The 12,500-nt window shown below is 32.4% G+C and overlaps 1 long non-coding RNA gene across 3 annotated transcripts in view; it reads left to right on the forward strand.

The window, feature by feature from the left end:
- Window positions 1-11,417, forward strand: part of LOC137644874 (uncharacterized) — a 13,779-nt gene extending 2,362 nt beyond the window's left edge. The window contains exons 2-4 of one of the 3 annotated variants that reach the window (XR_011045221.1): window positions 3,303-3,408; window positions 3,469-3,671; window positions 11,402-11,417. This is a non-coding gene — a long non-coding RNA (uncharacterized lncRNA). Of the gene's footprint in view, window positions 1-3,302; window positions 3,409-3,468; window positions 3,765-3,801; window positions 3,820-11,401 lie in introns of those variants that run through there. The other 2 variants (XR_011045220.1, XR_011045219.1) reach the window with 2 other exon arrangements.
- Window positions 11,418-12,500: the final 1,083 nt, after the last annotated feature.

Here is a 12,500-nt window from a genome sequence, read left to right on the forward strand (position 1 = left end):
TATGAATTCAGATTGGACTCAGCCTAATTGATAGGTAGAAAAGTTTCTAAAAAGATCAAGGAAAGCTTTCAGAAAATAACAAAAACCTAATAAAGAATAGACTGGAAATGGGAGTAAAATCCAAGAGAGATTGAGATAGAATTACCAGAACTATCCAAAACAGTGAATAAACTAAAAAAACCAAGACATTCATAAACACAATCAAACCAAAATTAAGGATGCACTAAAGGAAGGAAGAAGCGTTTAATTGATGAAATGGAGACTTGGAACAGGACACCAGCAGATGTTTGCATTAAAGGATGAAAAAGGAAATGTTATTTACAAAAGAGATGGATTGATAAAAATTGCAGAGGATATCTATACAACTCTATACAATAGTGATATAAGAAATAACTTTGCCAATAGAAATAATGGAAAATTTGAGACGGTATCGCAGTAACCGTAGGAGAAGTAAAGAAAGCCAAAAAAGGCATAAAAAGAGGCAATGTACCATAAGCAGATAACCTAGAAAAGGATTTAATGATAAATTTAGGATATTTCATAAAAGTAAAACTGGCTGAACTTTACACAAATTCTCTGCAAGAATGCTCCGTACCATCAAGAAAAACTTTATCATTTTACTAATTAATAAAAATTGAGACAAAAAAGACCTAGAAAATAAACGCCTAATAAGTTTATACAATATATTTAGGAAAATCATATTAGGCCGAATAAAAAGAGAAAGCAATCAGGCTTTATAAGAAAGTATTGATCAACTGACCATATCCATGTAATTAACCAGCTAAAGGAAAAATCAACAGAGTATGACAGACCCCTATGTATGTTATTAATTAGACTATGAGAAAGCTTTTCATTCTGCGTAAACCTCAGCAGTAATGAATCTTATTTTAAAACACTTGAAGACATCTATACAGGAAGTACAGCAATCCTAAAACTACATAGAGAGAGTTAAATAATTCCAGTTGAGAAAAGAGTTAGACAGGGTGACCTCATATCTCCTAAATTATTCACAGTATGCTAGAAGTTTAAAAAAATAGTTTGGGAAAATGTAAGAATCAATATTAATGATAAATACCTTAACAACTTAAGAGTTTCAGATGTGTTTAGTGGACAATAGGAGGAATTACAATAAATGATAGAAGATTTGAATAGACAATGCAAATATGTAGGACTGAGAATTGATGTGAAGTAAACTAAGATAAACTTCAATGAAAATGCAGACATCAAAAGTTATGGGTGAACTTCTTGAGATTGATAATGAATATACGTACTTTGGACAGAAATTAAGTGTTTTCTAGGATATAAAACTGAAATTAAAAGAAGGATGACCATGGGACGAAGAGCTTGTGGAAAACAAAATAATATTATGCATGAAAAATGCCACTTTCTCTAAAAAGAAAAGTATTTGATAAGTTTGTCCTACCAGTTTTTATTTATGCATAAGAAACTTGGAGCTTTACCAAAGCCTTAAAACATAAGCTAGATACAACTCAAAGAGTTATGGAAAGATTAATGTTGGGAATAACGCTGTGAGATAGGAGAAGAGCAACATAGATACGAGAACAACTTCTGTAAGAAGAAGAAATGGACATCGTCAGGACATATAATGATCATGGCATATAATAGATAGACGTTAAAAATAAGGGTATGGGTCACTGGAGATTGCAAAAGTAGCAGGGGAATGAAGAAAACACGATAAATTAACAAATTAAGAAAGCTTGCAGGGTTGGATTGTCATAAGAGACCATAGAGAGACACAAGGTGAAGGACATGTCTTAGGCTTTTGTTCTGCAGTGGAATAGTATCGGGTGATGATGATGAGGAGGAGGAGGAGATGATGATGATGATGATGATAATGATGATGGTATATACAATGACATATACATAATCATATATATAAATATATATATATATATATATATGTATATATATATATATATATATATGTATATAAATATAAATATATATATATATATATATATATATATTATTACTTTCTAAGCTACAACCCTAGTTGGAAAAGCAAGATGTTATAAACCCAGGGGCCCCAACAAGGATATATATATATATATATATAACTATATATGTATATATATATATTTATATATATACAAACATATATATATATATATATATATATTATATATATATATATATATATATATAAAGTATATAAAACAATTACAAGAAAAGTATGCTTTTCAAGTGCACTGTAATGGCGTTACGGAAACCCATTCACCTCGTAAAGGCATCCAACCTCAAAAAAGGATCCATATATATATATATATATATACACGTATATATATATGTATATACATATATATATAATATAATTTATATATATATATATATATATATGTACATATATATATGCATATATATATATATATACATACATATATATATATATATATACACACATATATATATATATATATACTCACACACATACACACATACACACTTATATATATATATATATATAATATATATATATATATATATATATTTATATATATATATATATATATGTATTTATATATATATATATATATATATAAATATATATATATATATATATATATATTTATATATATATATATATCTATATATATATATATATATACATTGTTTTTATGCATATGTGTGTTTATGTGATATATAATTTTTGGAAACCTTTTATCAATCAGTACTTTATAAGCCATAAAAATAGCTATTCCCCTTTCTTACTGAGTTTTTTTATCTTTACTTGTGAATTTCAGTTAAGTATTTGAAATGAAATCTATTTCTGTTGACTTTATTGAATATAAAGAAATGATTCATAGTATTAAATCTGACACTTTTTTCATTGCCCTTCGATCACAAATACTCAATGATGATATCAGTTTTGCTGATTTACTTTTTAATTCAATGCTGCACTTTGTTCTAATTTGGGAATAGATTTGGATGCAAGTTTCTTGCTGACTCCTTGCCTATTGGCGACTTTCATTATTCAATTATTTTCCTTTTTTCTTTGTTTATTTGTTTGAATTACAAATATAATGCACAGATTTATGACTAATTTCTAAAAATATTTAGCTATATAGTTTGTTATTTTTTTTTCTTTAATAGTAACAGGTAATTATTGCCAATGCTAATGATAGTTGTATTAATTTCACTTATCCTTTTGGGTCATATGTGTACCACGGCAATTATTCATTTAAATCAATATATATTACAGGTTTTCATGTAATGGCAATAGCAAAAATGATATACTGTATAATAAGGACATCAATAACAGTACTTTAATCGTCCAATTACAGACTTTGGTACTCCTCGTCCTGTGCATACTTCTGGGCGTAGCCTTGGCTTATCCATACCCAGACCCTGAAGCTGATGCTGATGCCAGTCATCGACGTAGATTTGGTGGTGGATTTGGAGGGGGATTTGGAGGGGGATTTGGAGGTGGATTTGGCGGGGGACTTGGAGGTGGATTTGGAAGTGGATATGGAGGTTCCTCTTACATCCACGGTCATCCAGGCGGCCATATTCCCCACTATCATCACTTTGGACACACTCACTTTGTTGGTTAAAGGATTCGGACGTTCGATGTACCTTGGATGGGTTGAGGCCGAGGCCATAAACACAATAAAGAATACTTACCAATTGTTGAGTAAAAGATATTGCTTGGTGTAAGTTCTTAAAGCTCTTTCAAGTAAAACTTTAAAAACAATTATTTTCTATTATATTGACTTTATGTTTGAATAAATATTTCTCTAAAACAATGACGGCGTTTTAAAAAATAAATCTTTTCCTTCTCAGCCTGGTTGTACGGTGTAAAGAAGCTGCTCCATATCATTAAGGCAATCTAAAAACATTATTGAGATTCTTATGAAAGAAAAAATAAAGAATTAGCAAAGCCATGAAGATCAATGCAATTGAATTTGAGTATTGGATATGGCAAATAATATTCTACTCACAAACGTGATGATTTTTGTTCTTCAAGTAAAGAGAATTAAACATAACTAATGATGTTCCAAATTCATTAATACTCCCTAAGATAAAGACTGTCGTTTTATTTTTTAGGTATGCAAATTTCCGACAAGATGTAGAAAATTATTTCATATAACAATTTATGATGGATAGAATCAAACGATAAAACATAAATTACACTTGAAATAAAATAAGTTGAAATATTGAAAGCGCTGTTTGAACCATAATGAACCTAATTGGTTGTTGTTCTCTATTGTAGGAATACACTCTCTGGTACGATTGTGTTACGGTCTACAGCAGTATTGATAATTAGGTGGTGGAATTTGTCTTCAACTTAACGTGTGCTTGCTTCTTTCTGTCTTTTTTGTTTCTATGTACACACACACACACACACACACATATATATATATATATATATATGTGTGTGTGTGTATACATATATGCATATATATATACTATACATACATATATATATATATATTTACACACACACACACACACACATATATATATATATATATATATGTATATATATATATATATATATATACACACATATATATATATATATATACATATATATATTTTTATATATATATATATATATATATATACTATATATATATATATATATATACAGTATATGAGTGGCCTGACTGTGATGTTTTAATTGAAAGGTCATTAATATAAAGTAATTGTAGTCGACTATTAAGGGTTCTATTGCCGTGAGTTTTATACACGTCAATTATTGATAGGAACATTTTCCAGTGCCCCAAAGGCATACATCAATACTTGATCCTTTTCTTTGGTAAAATCAAAACATGAATTTTCAATAGTAAGACCAACAATACCGCTTAGCGGTGGCTACATGTCTTTTAGAATCTTAATCAAAGATAAATTTTCAGAACATAACACTTTCACAAGCTTACCAGCTTCAAATGTGTAGACAACAGACTCATCAGCAGTTCTCTTCCACATTGAATCCCGCAAACTTTTCACGTTCTTTATTCAACGCTTTTTTGATATTCTTTCCATCTCCCTTCCGACCCCTCGAAATCATTCTCAGTTCAAGAAACCATGGTTCTCCGCTCCTACTAATTTACCGAATAACTCAAAATACTGATTCACCGTTTCATTAAATCCAGGATCAAATATAACATTTCCAATGCATCTTTTTATAAGAATTCTACATCTTCCTTTCCTAACACACTTCTCCCTTTTAAATTATTGAATTTGTACGCATGTTGTATGTAAACAGATTATCCGAGTTGCTCCAGTAATTGTTTGGTTAAGTCACATTTAGCATCCAGGCTTCACTTTCACCATCGAGTTAGCTCTATGCTTTCCACATGTTTTAAAATGTTGGTATCTAAGGGCAATACCTATTTCAGTAAATCCCTTTGGTCGACTGTAATGCCTCCTTTGTTTATACAAATTCTTTGACATCAAACTTCCTATTTGCTTATAAAAATCACATACTTCTATTCTTTCTCAAACCATACTTACAAAGATCTTTCTTCCTTGTACATATTTATCATCATATCCTTGGTCTTATTCGCATGCACTTTCACCCTTTTCCTTCTACAAATCTTTGGAAACCTTTTCATATCTTTCCGCCGCCCTCTTTAATGCATTTGGTCACCAATGTCCACAAGAACATTTGAACAAATGAGAAATGAAAAGCTTAACTCAGAACCATTGTAAAACCCCCAAAATTCGCTCTCCCCTCTAAATATTCGAATGAACATTTGGAGTTTTTCATTAACGCTTTCAATTCTTTTCTACGAATTTGCTTCTACACCATACTCAATTATCTCCAAGCTGTATTGCTATCACTCTGCTAATAAGTTATTTTTGATACTCGATTCCTATAACTATCTATTGTCCACACAATATCTATATTAATTCCTCAATCCTAAATGCTAGCATGCCTTCTTTTTCAAGAAGCACCTCATTTGCTCCTGTTGTTTTTTTCTCTTTTTAACATACATTTCTCATTGTTCATAGAATATAAAATCACCCCCAGTAAATGAATCCAAGATAATGAGTTTTTCATGGTTTCGTACTGCATTGATATCAATACGCAACATGCAACATTTCCCCTCCTTCATTAAACGTTAGAATCAACTGCTTAATAACTAAATCGATTTAAATTTTACAATACTCTTTCCTTATCTATAGTTTTAGTGCTTGTCTTAATTCCTCAACGAAAATCCTATCATGCTTCAACCTTTCCTTAGAAATAGTGTTATGCCTATAATTCCAAGTCACCTATATCACCTTTACTAGGAAAGATTATTTTTATCTGCTATCATTTTGTGAAACTTTTCTTCATTTGGATATACTTTAAAAATTCTTTTCTGTCCCGTAGCCGAACTTGAAACGTGTAGCCCACAGCTGACTTCACGAATTCCGGTGGTAACTTATAGCGACGGCAAGGTGCAAAATATGATTTTATTTACATAGTTCACGTTAACAAAAGAACAGTATTGTTGATGAAATAGTGTAAAGACTTATATATTTTTCACACAGTAATATTAATGACATATTCTACATTGAGGAATTGCCGTATGTATCCTTAACTTACCTTGATGCGTATCTAGATTCCCGAAGTCAACTGTACCTCTTAATTCCAGTGCCTTCATATAATCTAATATCTCACTTACATTCCTTACTTGTCAGTCATTTCGGTAACCATTCTCATATCTGCATCATCACCCTGCCTTTCACGACCCATTTATATTACCATTTTCTCTCACAACCCCTATTCCTCACAAATCTCTCTACAGACAACATAACCACTTTTAAAACTTATATTGTAGTATGTTTACTATCTGTTTAGCAGCTCTTCTTCCTACATTTTTCGTTTCTTTAACTAGTCTTCTTTTTTCCCATATGCATTTCATTAAAATTTCTTTGAAAGCAGCAGGAGAATATGGCCTAACAATTGATTTGATAATAGATGGAGGAGATTTCATAGCAATAAAACTCGCTGAACTTTACACAAAATGTCTACAAGAATGCTTTATAGCTACATCTTGGAAGAACTTTATCATTACACCAATTCACAAAAAAGGGACAAACAAAAGAACAGAAAAAATACCGCCAAATAAATTCACTTACTGTAATATATAAAATATTTACAAGATCATATTAGGCCGAATAGAAAGATCGCTAGACTTTTCTCAAGCAAGATAGCAGCTAAGATTTAGAAGGGGGTATTCAACAACTGACTATATCAATGTAATTAACAAGATAATGGAAAAATCAACAGAATATGAGAAATCATTAACAAGGCCCTTATAGAGTATAAAAAAGATTATGATTCGGTCAAAACATCTGCAGAAATGAAAATGTTTCAAAGACGAGGAATGGATGAATCTTATGTTAGAACAATTGGAAATAACTATGCAAGATGTACGGTAATCTTAAAATTACATAAAGATAGTGAGACTATTCTTGGATGGACCGGTTAGATAAAAAGTCACCAATTACTACATGAATACTTTATTTAGTAATATTCATCCTGTTGACGAGTTACCAAATTAAAACAAACCGCATACTGTTGAAAAGATGGACTCAAAATGTAATCCTAATAAGATATGCAATACAACAGAACAACATTCCTAAAATCAAATATAAAATGTAAAAAGATTTTTCTACACAAAGCACAGTAATAATACTAAATCCATTAGAATATTTAAAAGGCACAGCATATCGAACTATACCATTCCCAAATCCATCATGAATATAAAGGCCTGTAATATAATCAGTAAAGTAACTTGCACCTTGTCGCTCCATATCCAGTTCCTACACATCTATAAATGGTAGAGTGCTGGACATACATCTCTGCTAGTACAGTCTGTACGTGTGCCTCTTTAAAGTAATAAAAAAAAATTCAGCCCTTACACACCTGGATGGGAGGGCAACTGACATCTGACAACACAGAGAAATGACAGCCTCCCACAATGCATCGTTTCAACACAACCTAAGCATAGTTCGTTTTCACTGTCAGTGGTCAGTAAATTGCGCATAAGAAACTTTGTTTTGAATATGAATGGTACAATGAACCCCAGGGGATCATACACCGAAGTAGTTTGACTGAGTACCATCCTTCAAGTTAATTTACTCAGGAGTTTCTCATCGATTTTTAATTTCTGTATGGGAGGCTCCATTCGAATACTTTTTTACTTTATTTGAGAATTTGATCCTTATAAGAGAAAGAAAAAAAAAGGTCTTACTTAGGATTCCAGTTTAACCCCAGTACATTTTCTTTGTCAATTTTCAAGATGCCAAGAAAATTATAATCTGAACTCTCCCCTGACTCGACCCATTGCTTGATCTGAAATCCTCCCCGAGACAATATCACATCAGCTTCCCCAATATTTCTCTTAGACCTTTCAACTGTTGATACATTTGACAGTATAATACCAATGTATGAGTTATGATTGATCATCTCTGCAACTAGGGGAGAGAATTCATCCATCTCAGTGGCCATCATTGCTATTATGCTACTAGCTCTATCACCAAAAGTCTCAGTGGTAGCAAATAGTGGTCTGGCTCTCTCTCGGACTCTAAGTCCTGCCACAAAAACCTATGAGTATGTTGACCAAGTTCTGAAATGCATACCGAACTGTACATTTTCTTAACTGCTACAATAGCTACAGCATACAGCATGCTGCCTGAAAAACATTAAATGAAAAAAAAAATTCCTTTCCTGTTTCATGGTGGGGCAAGTAGTGAATGGTACCATTATAATTGTTCATATCATCAATGTTAAATTATTTTTTGGAGTAATCACTTCAGAGCTTTATTATCCTCCGTTCAATAGATTTTAGTCTTCCATATGCAAGGGAAACATTGTTAGGATCCTTGATCCATAGATAGCTTGCAATCCAATATAATTTTTTTTAATCATAATCAACTCCTTCCTTTCTATATTTTAATTCTCTCTCCTCCTTCAAGCTATTTTCCCCACTCAATGAACACCTCCCACACTTGCAACTACTACATCTAGGTAAACATGAAGTTCCAAATTTTCAACAGAAAAGAAATTATTTAACTGTCTTGAGAAGTTCTCATTGTGTTGTGATATGATATCATTGACCTCAGTAGCTACAGTTATATGTCTAATCTTTACTGTTAAGAAACTCTCGGTATCTATCAACCTAGTCATAACTGGATGTGAACCTCCTACACATATTCCGAAATTGTTTTTCATCAGCCATAAGTTATCAATGGTTCTAACCAGTGGAGTTATCATGCTGCTATAATCAACACTAACTAACAAATCTGTCTTGCCTGTTGGGTGACCAATTTCCAATTCCTCTACATCAAACAACTTGGCTATAAATGCAGCTTCAACCTATGCAATGTCAGTTGTAATTGATACTACAAGCTTATATAGATTATTCAGTACCAGTCCAATCCGTAATTAGAGCCTTATAAAGTTTACTGTCAAATAGCTTAGAACCATTCCAACTTTAGTTACAATGAGACTTACATCTTTACCTCTCAATCCCAACCTAGTTTCCCATCCGATGAGTAAGGATGGTTGAATTTGAACCATGATCTAACAATGTTGTCACCTTTTGCCCTTTACTCTGCATAAGTCCAATCATAAACAATACTCCTTCCCTCGACAATAAGTTACTTAATCCCTGTACTCGACTGGTGAAAATATTTAGTCAAAACAAAGAATGGAGAATAGGTCTTGATGACATGTTCCTTCCGCAAGCAGGTGAAGCATACTCTATTGCTTTTCAACAGCTCATATTTAGATTTGTTATTCAAGTTCTGAAACTATGAACAATTCAAAATGCTATGGGACGCTGTACTATGAAACCAACCATTTCTATTGATGTTAGAGGACACTTTGAGTTGACAATTAGCTTGATTTGATGAATTTGAAACAATTTATATTTACAATACATTAATTCAATTGTCATTTTTGTGACTCTTGGGTTTCTTTTAACTGCTTTATTGCTTCATCTAAGTTATCTTAATAACAATGATCCTCATAAGTCACTGCTTCCGTATCAGTGGTTGCACTCGATCTTACTTCTTTCTGCACGTGCTATATTACCTTCCTTTACTAATTTCTTTTTTTTTTTTAATTCCTTCTCACTTTGAGAATCACTAACTTTTTAAACCCATTCTATTTTAATGCTGGTGGTAAGAGCTTTTCCACTTAGCTATTTAATGTAGTGTAGAGCAATCCCCTCTCCACAGTATATAACAATTCCTCAATTTTTTTTTTTTTTTTTGTTGTTGCCATCTCGCACAGGTTTAAGGACTCTTATCCCTCACAAAACAGTCCAATACCTTTGTTACCTTTCCAAATTTTTCATCAAGCCCAGCCATCATCTTATGAAAATCATAATCAACCCCATGTACCACTTTCGAGGGTTTGCCTAACAAACACTGCTGAATGACATATGGATCCTCCCCAATAGCTCTCAATACTTAATTTTTCAAAGTAATGTTTGAAGGTGGGGTACAGTCTTATTTGTCCATCAAATTTAGGATGATCAAGTTTCTTAACTATAGCCTATACTTTGTGTAGAGGTTTTTTTTCTTACCCTTATCAATGTCTATTTTTGTGAGTACCTGAGAATATGCCTTACATTTCAACCTATACACATCATTTATATAATCCTCAGCCAAAACCAATATGGTAGCATAATCATCATGCGACTTGTAAAGGCACAAAATAAAATCATAATTACCATTTTCTAACCTCTTATAAGCATCACAAACCTCGTGAAATGCTGACTTTAAGATCTCTTTCGAGTTGCCTTGCTTCACATTCTCATTGAACATTTTGAGGTCTCAGTTCAAATTCCTCCTCTCTGATGTATGCACTGTCTTAGCTCGATCCATCGGTTCAACAATAGAATGGTGCGATATTAGTTAGGAGATTGAGACTTGCATAATTGAATAGATCTTTGTAAATACACTATTTTAAATACCATACACTACTGGTGGACAACCATAAAAACAAAGTTACAGATTTTAATAGAAAAATACCCGTTTTGCTCCTTTTGTCATAGCATATCATCAAAAGCGTTCTTCCATCCGGTAGTTCTGAAAAACACCGATAGCTGGTGCTTTTGCGGCTGCCATAAATGACTTTTTTGAACAGAATAAAGGGCCCAACATTTTATATATTAAACCTCTTTGTTATTTATTTCTAATACAGGAATATACAATATAATTATAGCACTTATTTTATAGCTCATGTTCATAATAAAAAGTTAGGGTAGAAACGTGTGTTTGATATATTTATTCTGATCAATGGTGATGGAAACCAAATCCATATTCGAGCAGATGGTGGAGCGCGAAGCAACAACTCACCACTTTGTTAAGCGTGTATTCACCCTTTCAAGTTTGTATAATTGACAATTAACACCAAAATACTTTCCCGCAGGGCTAACGCGCTTGGCGAAACATGTTCCACTTGCCAGAACATAGGAGCAGTGAGATGAGGATTAATTGGAAGTGAAGTGAGCATACGGCAGAGTGAAAACCAATAAATTGTAAAAAGCTATGTATATTACAATGATTGAACACTTACGGACGACTCCATAGAAAATCGGATGGATATCCCCATTTTCTATGCATCTGGAAGTCCTGGAAAACAAAAGCTCCTGTATTTGACATTGTTTCCTTACTGTTACTCGGTTTTGATTACTTTAACTGTTTTATCATGATTACTTTTATAATTATGACTGACGAAAACAGTATTAAATTAGACATGTACACTATATTTTTGAACGTAATTGATGGCGATACCTATCAGAAAGCCATAGATTTCAGTTATGGTAGTGGACCCTAAATAACTCAATAACTAAGGATTTCCACCGGGAATCATTACTAATATATTTCAAAACGTTGCAAAATAAATAAAAAACCAGTACTATTTTCTACAAACCATTTGCTGCACCATTCTATATTTTTACCAATCCATTGGGCAACCAAGGATGTACAGAATGTCCTTTCAGAGTTCCTTCAGCTATGGGTAGCAGGTGCTGAATTTTATGGACCAAGTAGATAAAAAGTCACCAAGTACCACATGACTACTTTATTGAGTAACATTCAGACTGTGGTCAAGTTATCAAGTTAAAACAAACACCCATACTCTAAAAGAGGTGGACTCAAAATGTAATGCCAATAAAATATGTAATACAACACAGCAACTTTACTAGAATCCAATATAAAATGTAAAATGGTTCTTGTGCATAAAACACAGTAATGATACTAAATGCATTACAAAATTAAAAAGGCACAGCATAACCAACTATAACATTTCCAAATCCATCATAAATATACGAGCCTGTGACATATTCAGGACAGTAACTTACACCTCGGCACTCCATATTTGGTTCCCACACATCCCTAACCAATAGAGTGCTGGATATACACCACTGCCTGTACACTCCGGAGGAGTATCTTTCTAAAGTAATAGATAAAATATAAGCCTACATTTGCACACCTGGCCGGGAGGGCAACCAACGCCTGACAACACA

Source organism: Palaemon carinicauda, chromosome 8 (assembly GCF_036898095.1).
Source record: "Palaemon carinicauda isolate YSFRI2023 chromosome 8, ASM3689809v2, whole genome shotgun sequence".
Taxonomy (NCBI): Eukaryota; Metazoa; Arthropoda; class Malacostraca; order Decapoda; family Palaemonidae; genus Palaemon; species Palaemon carinicauda.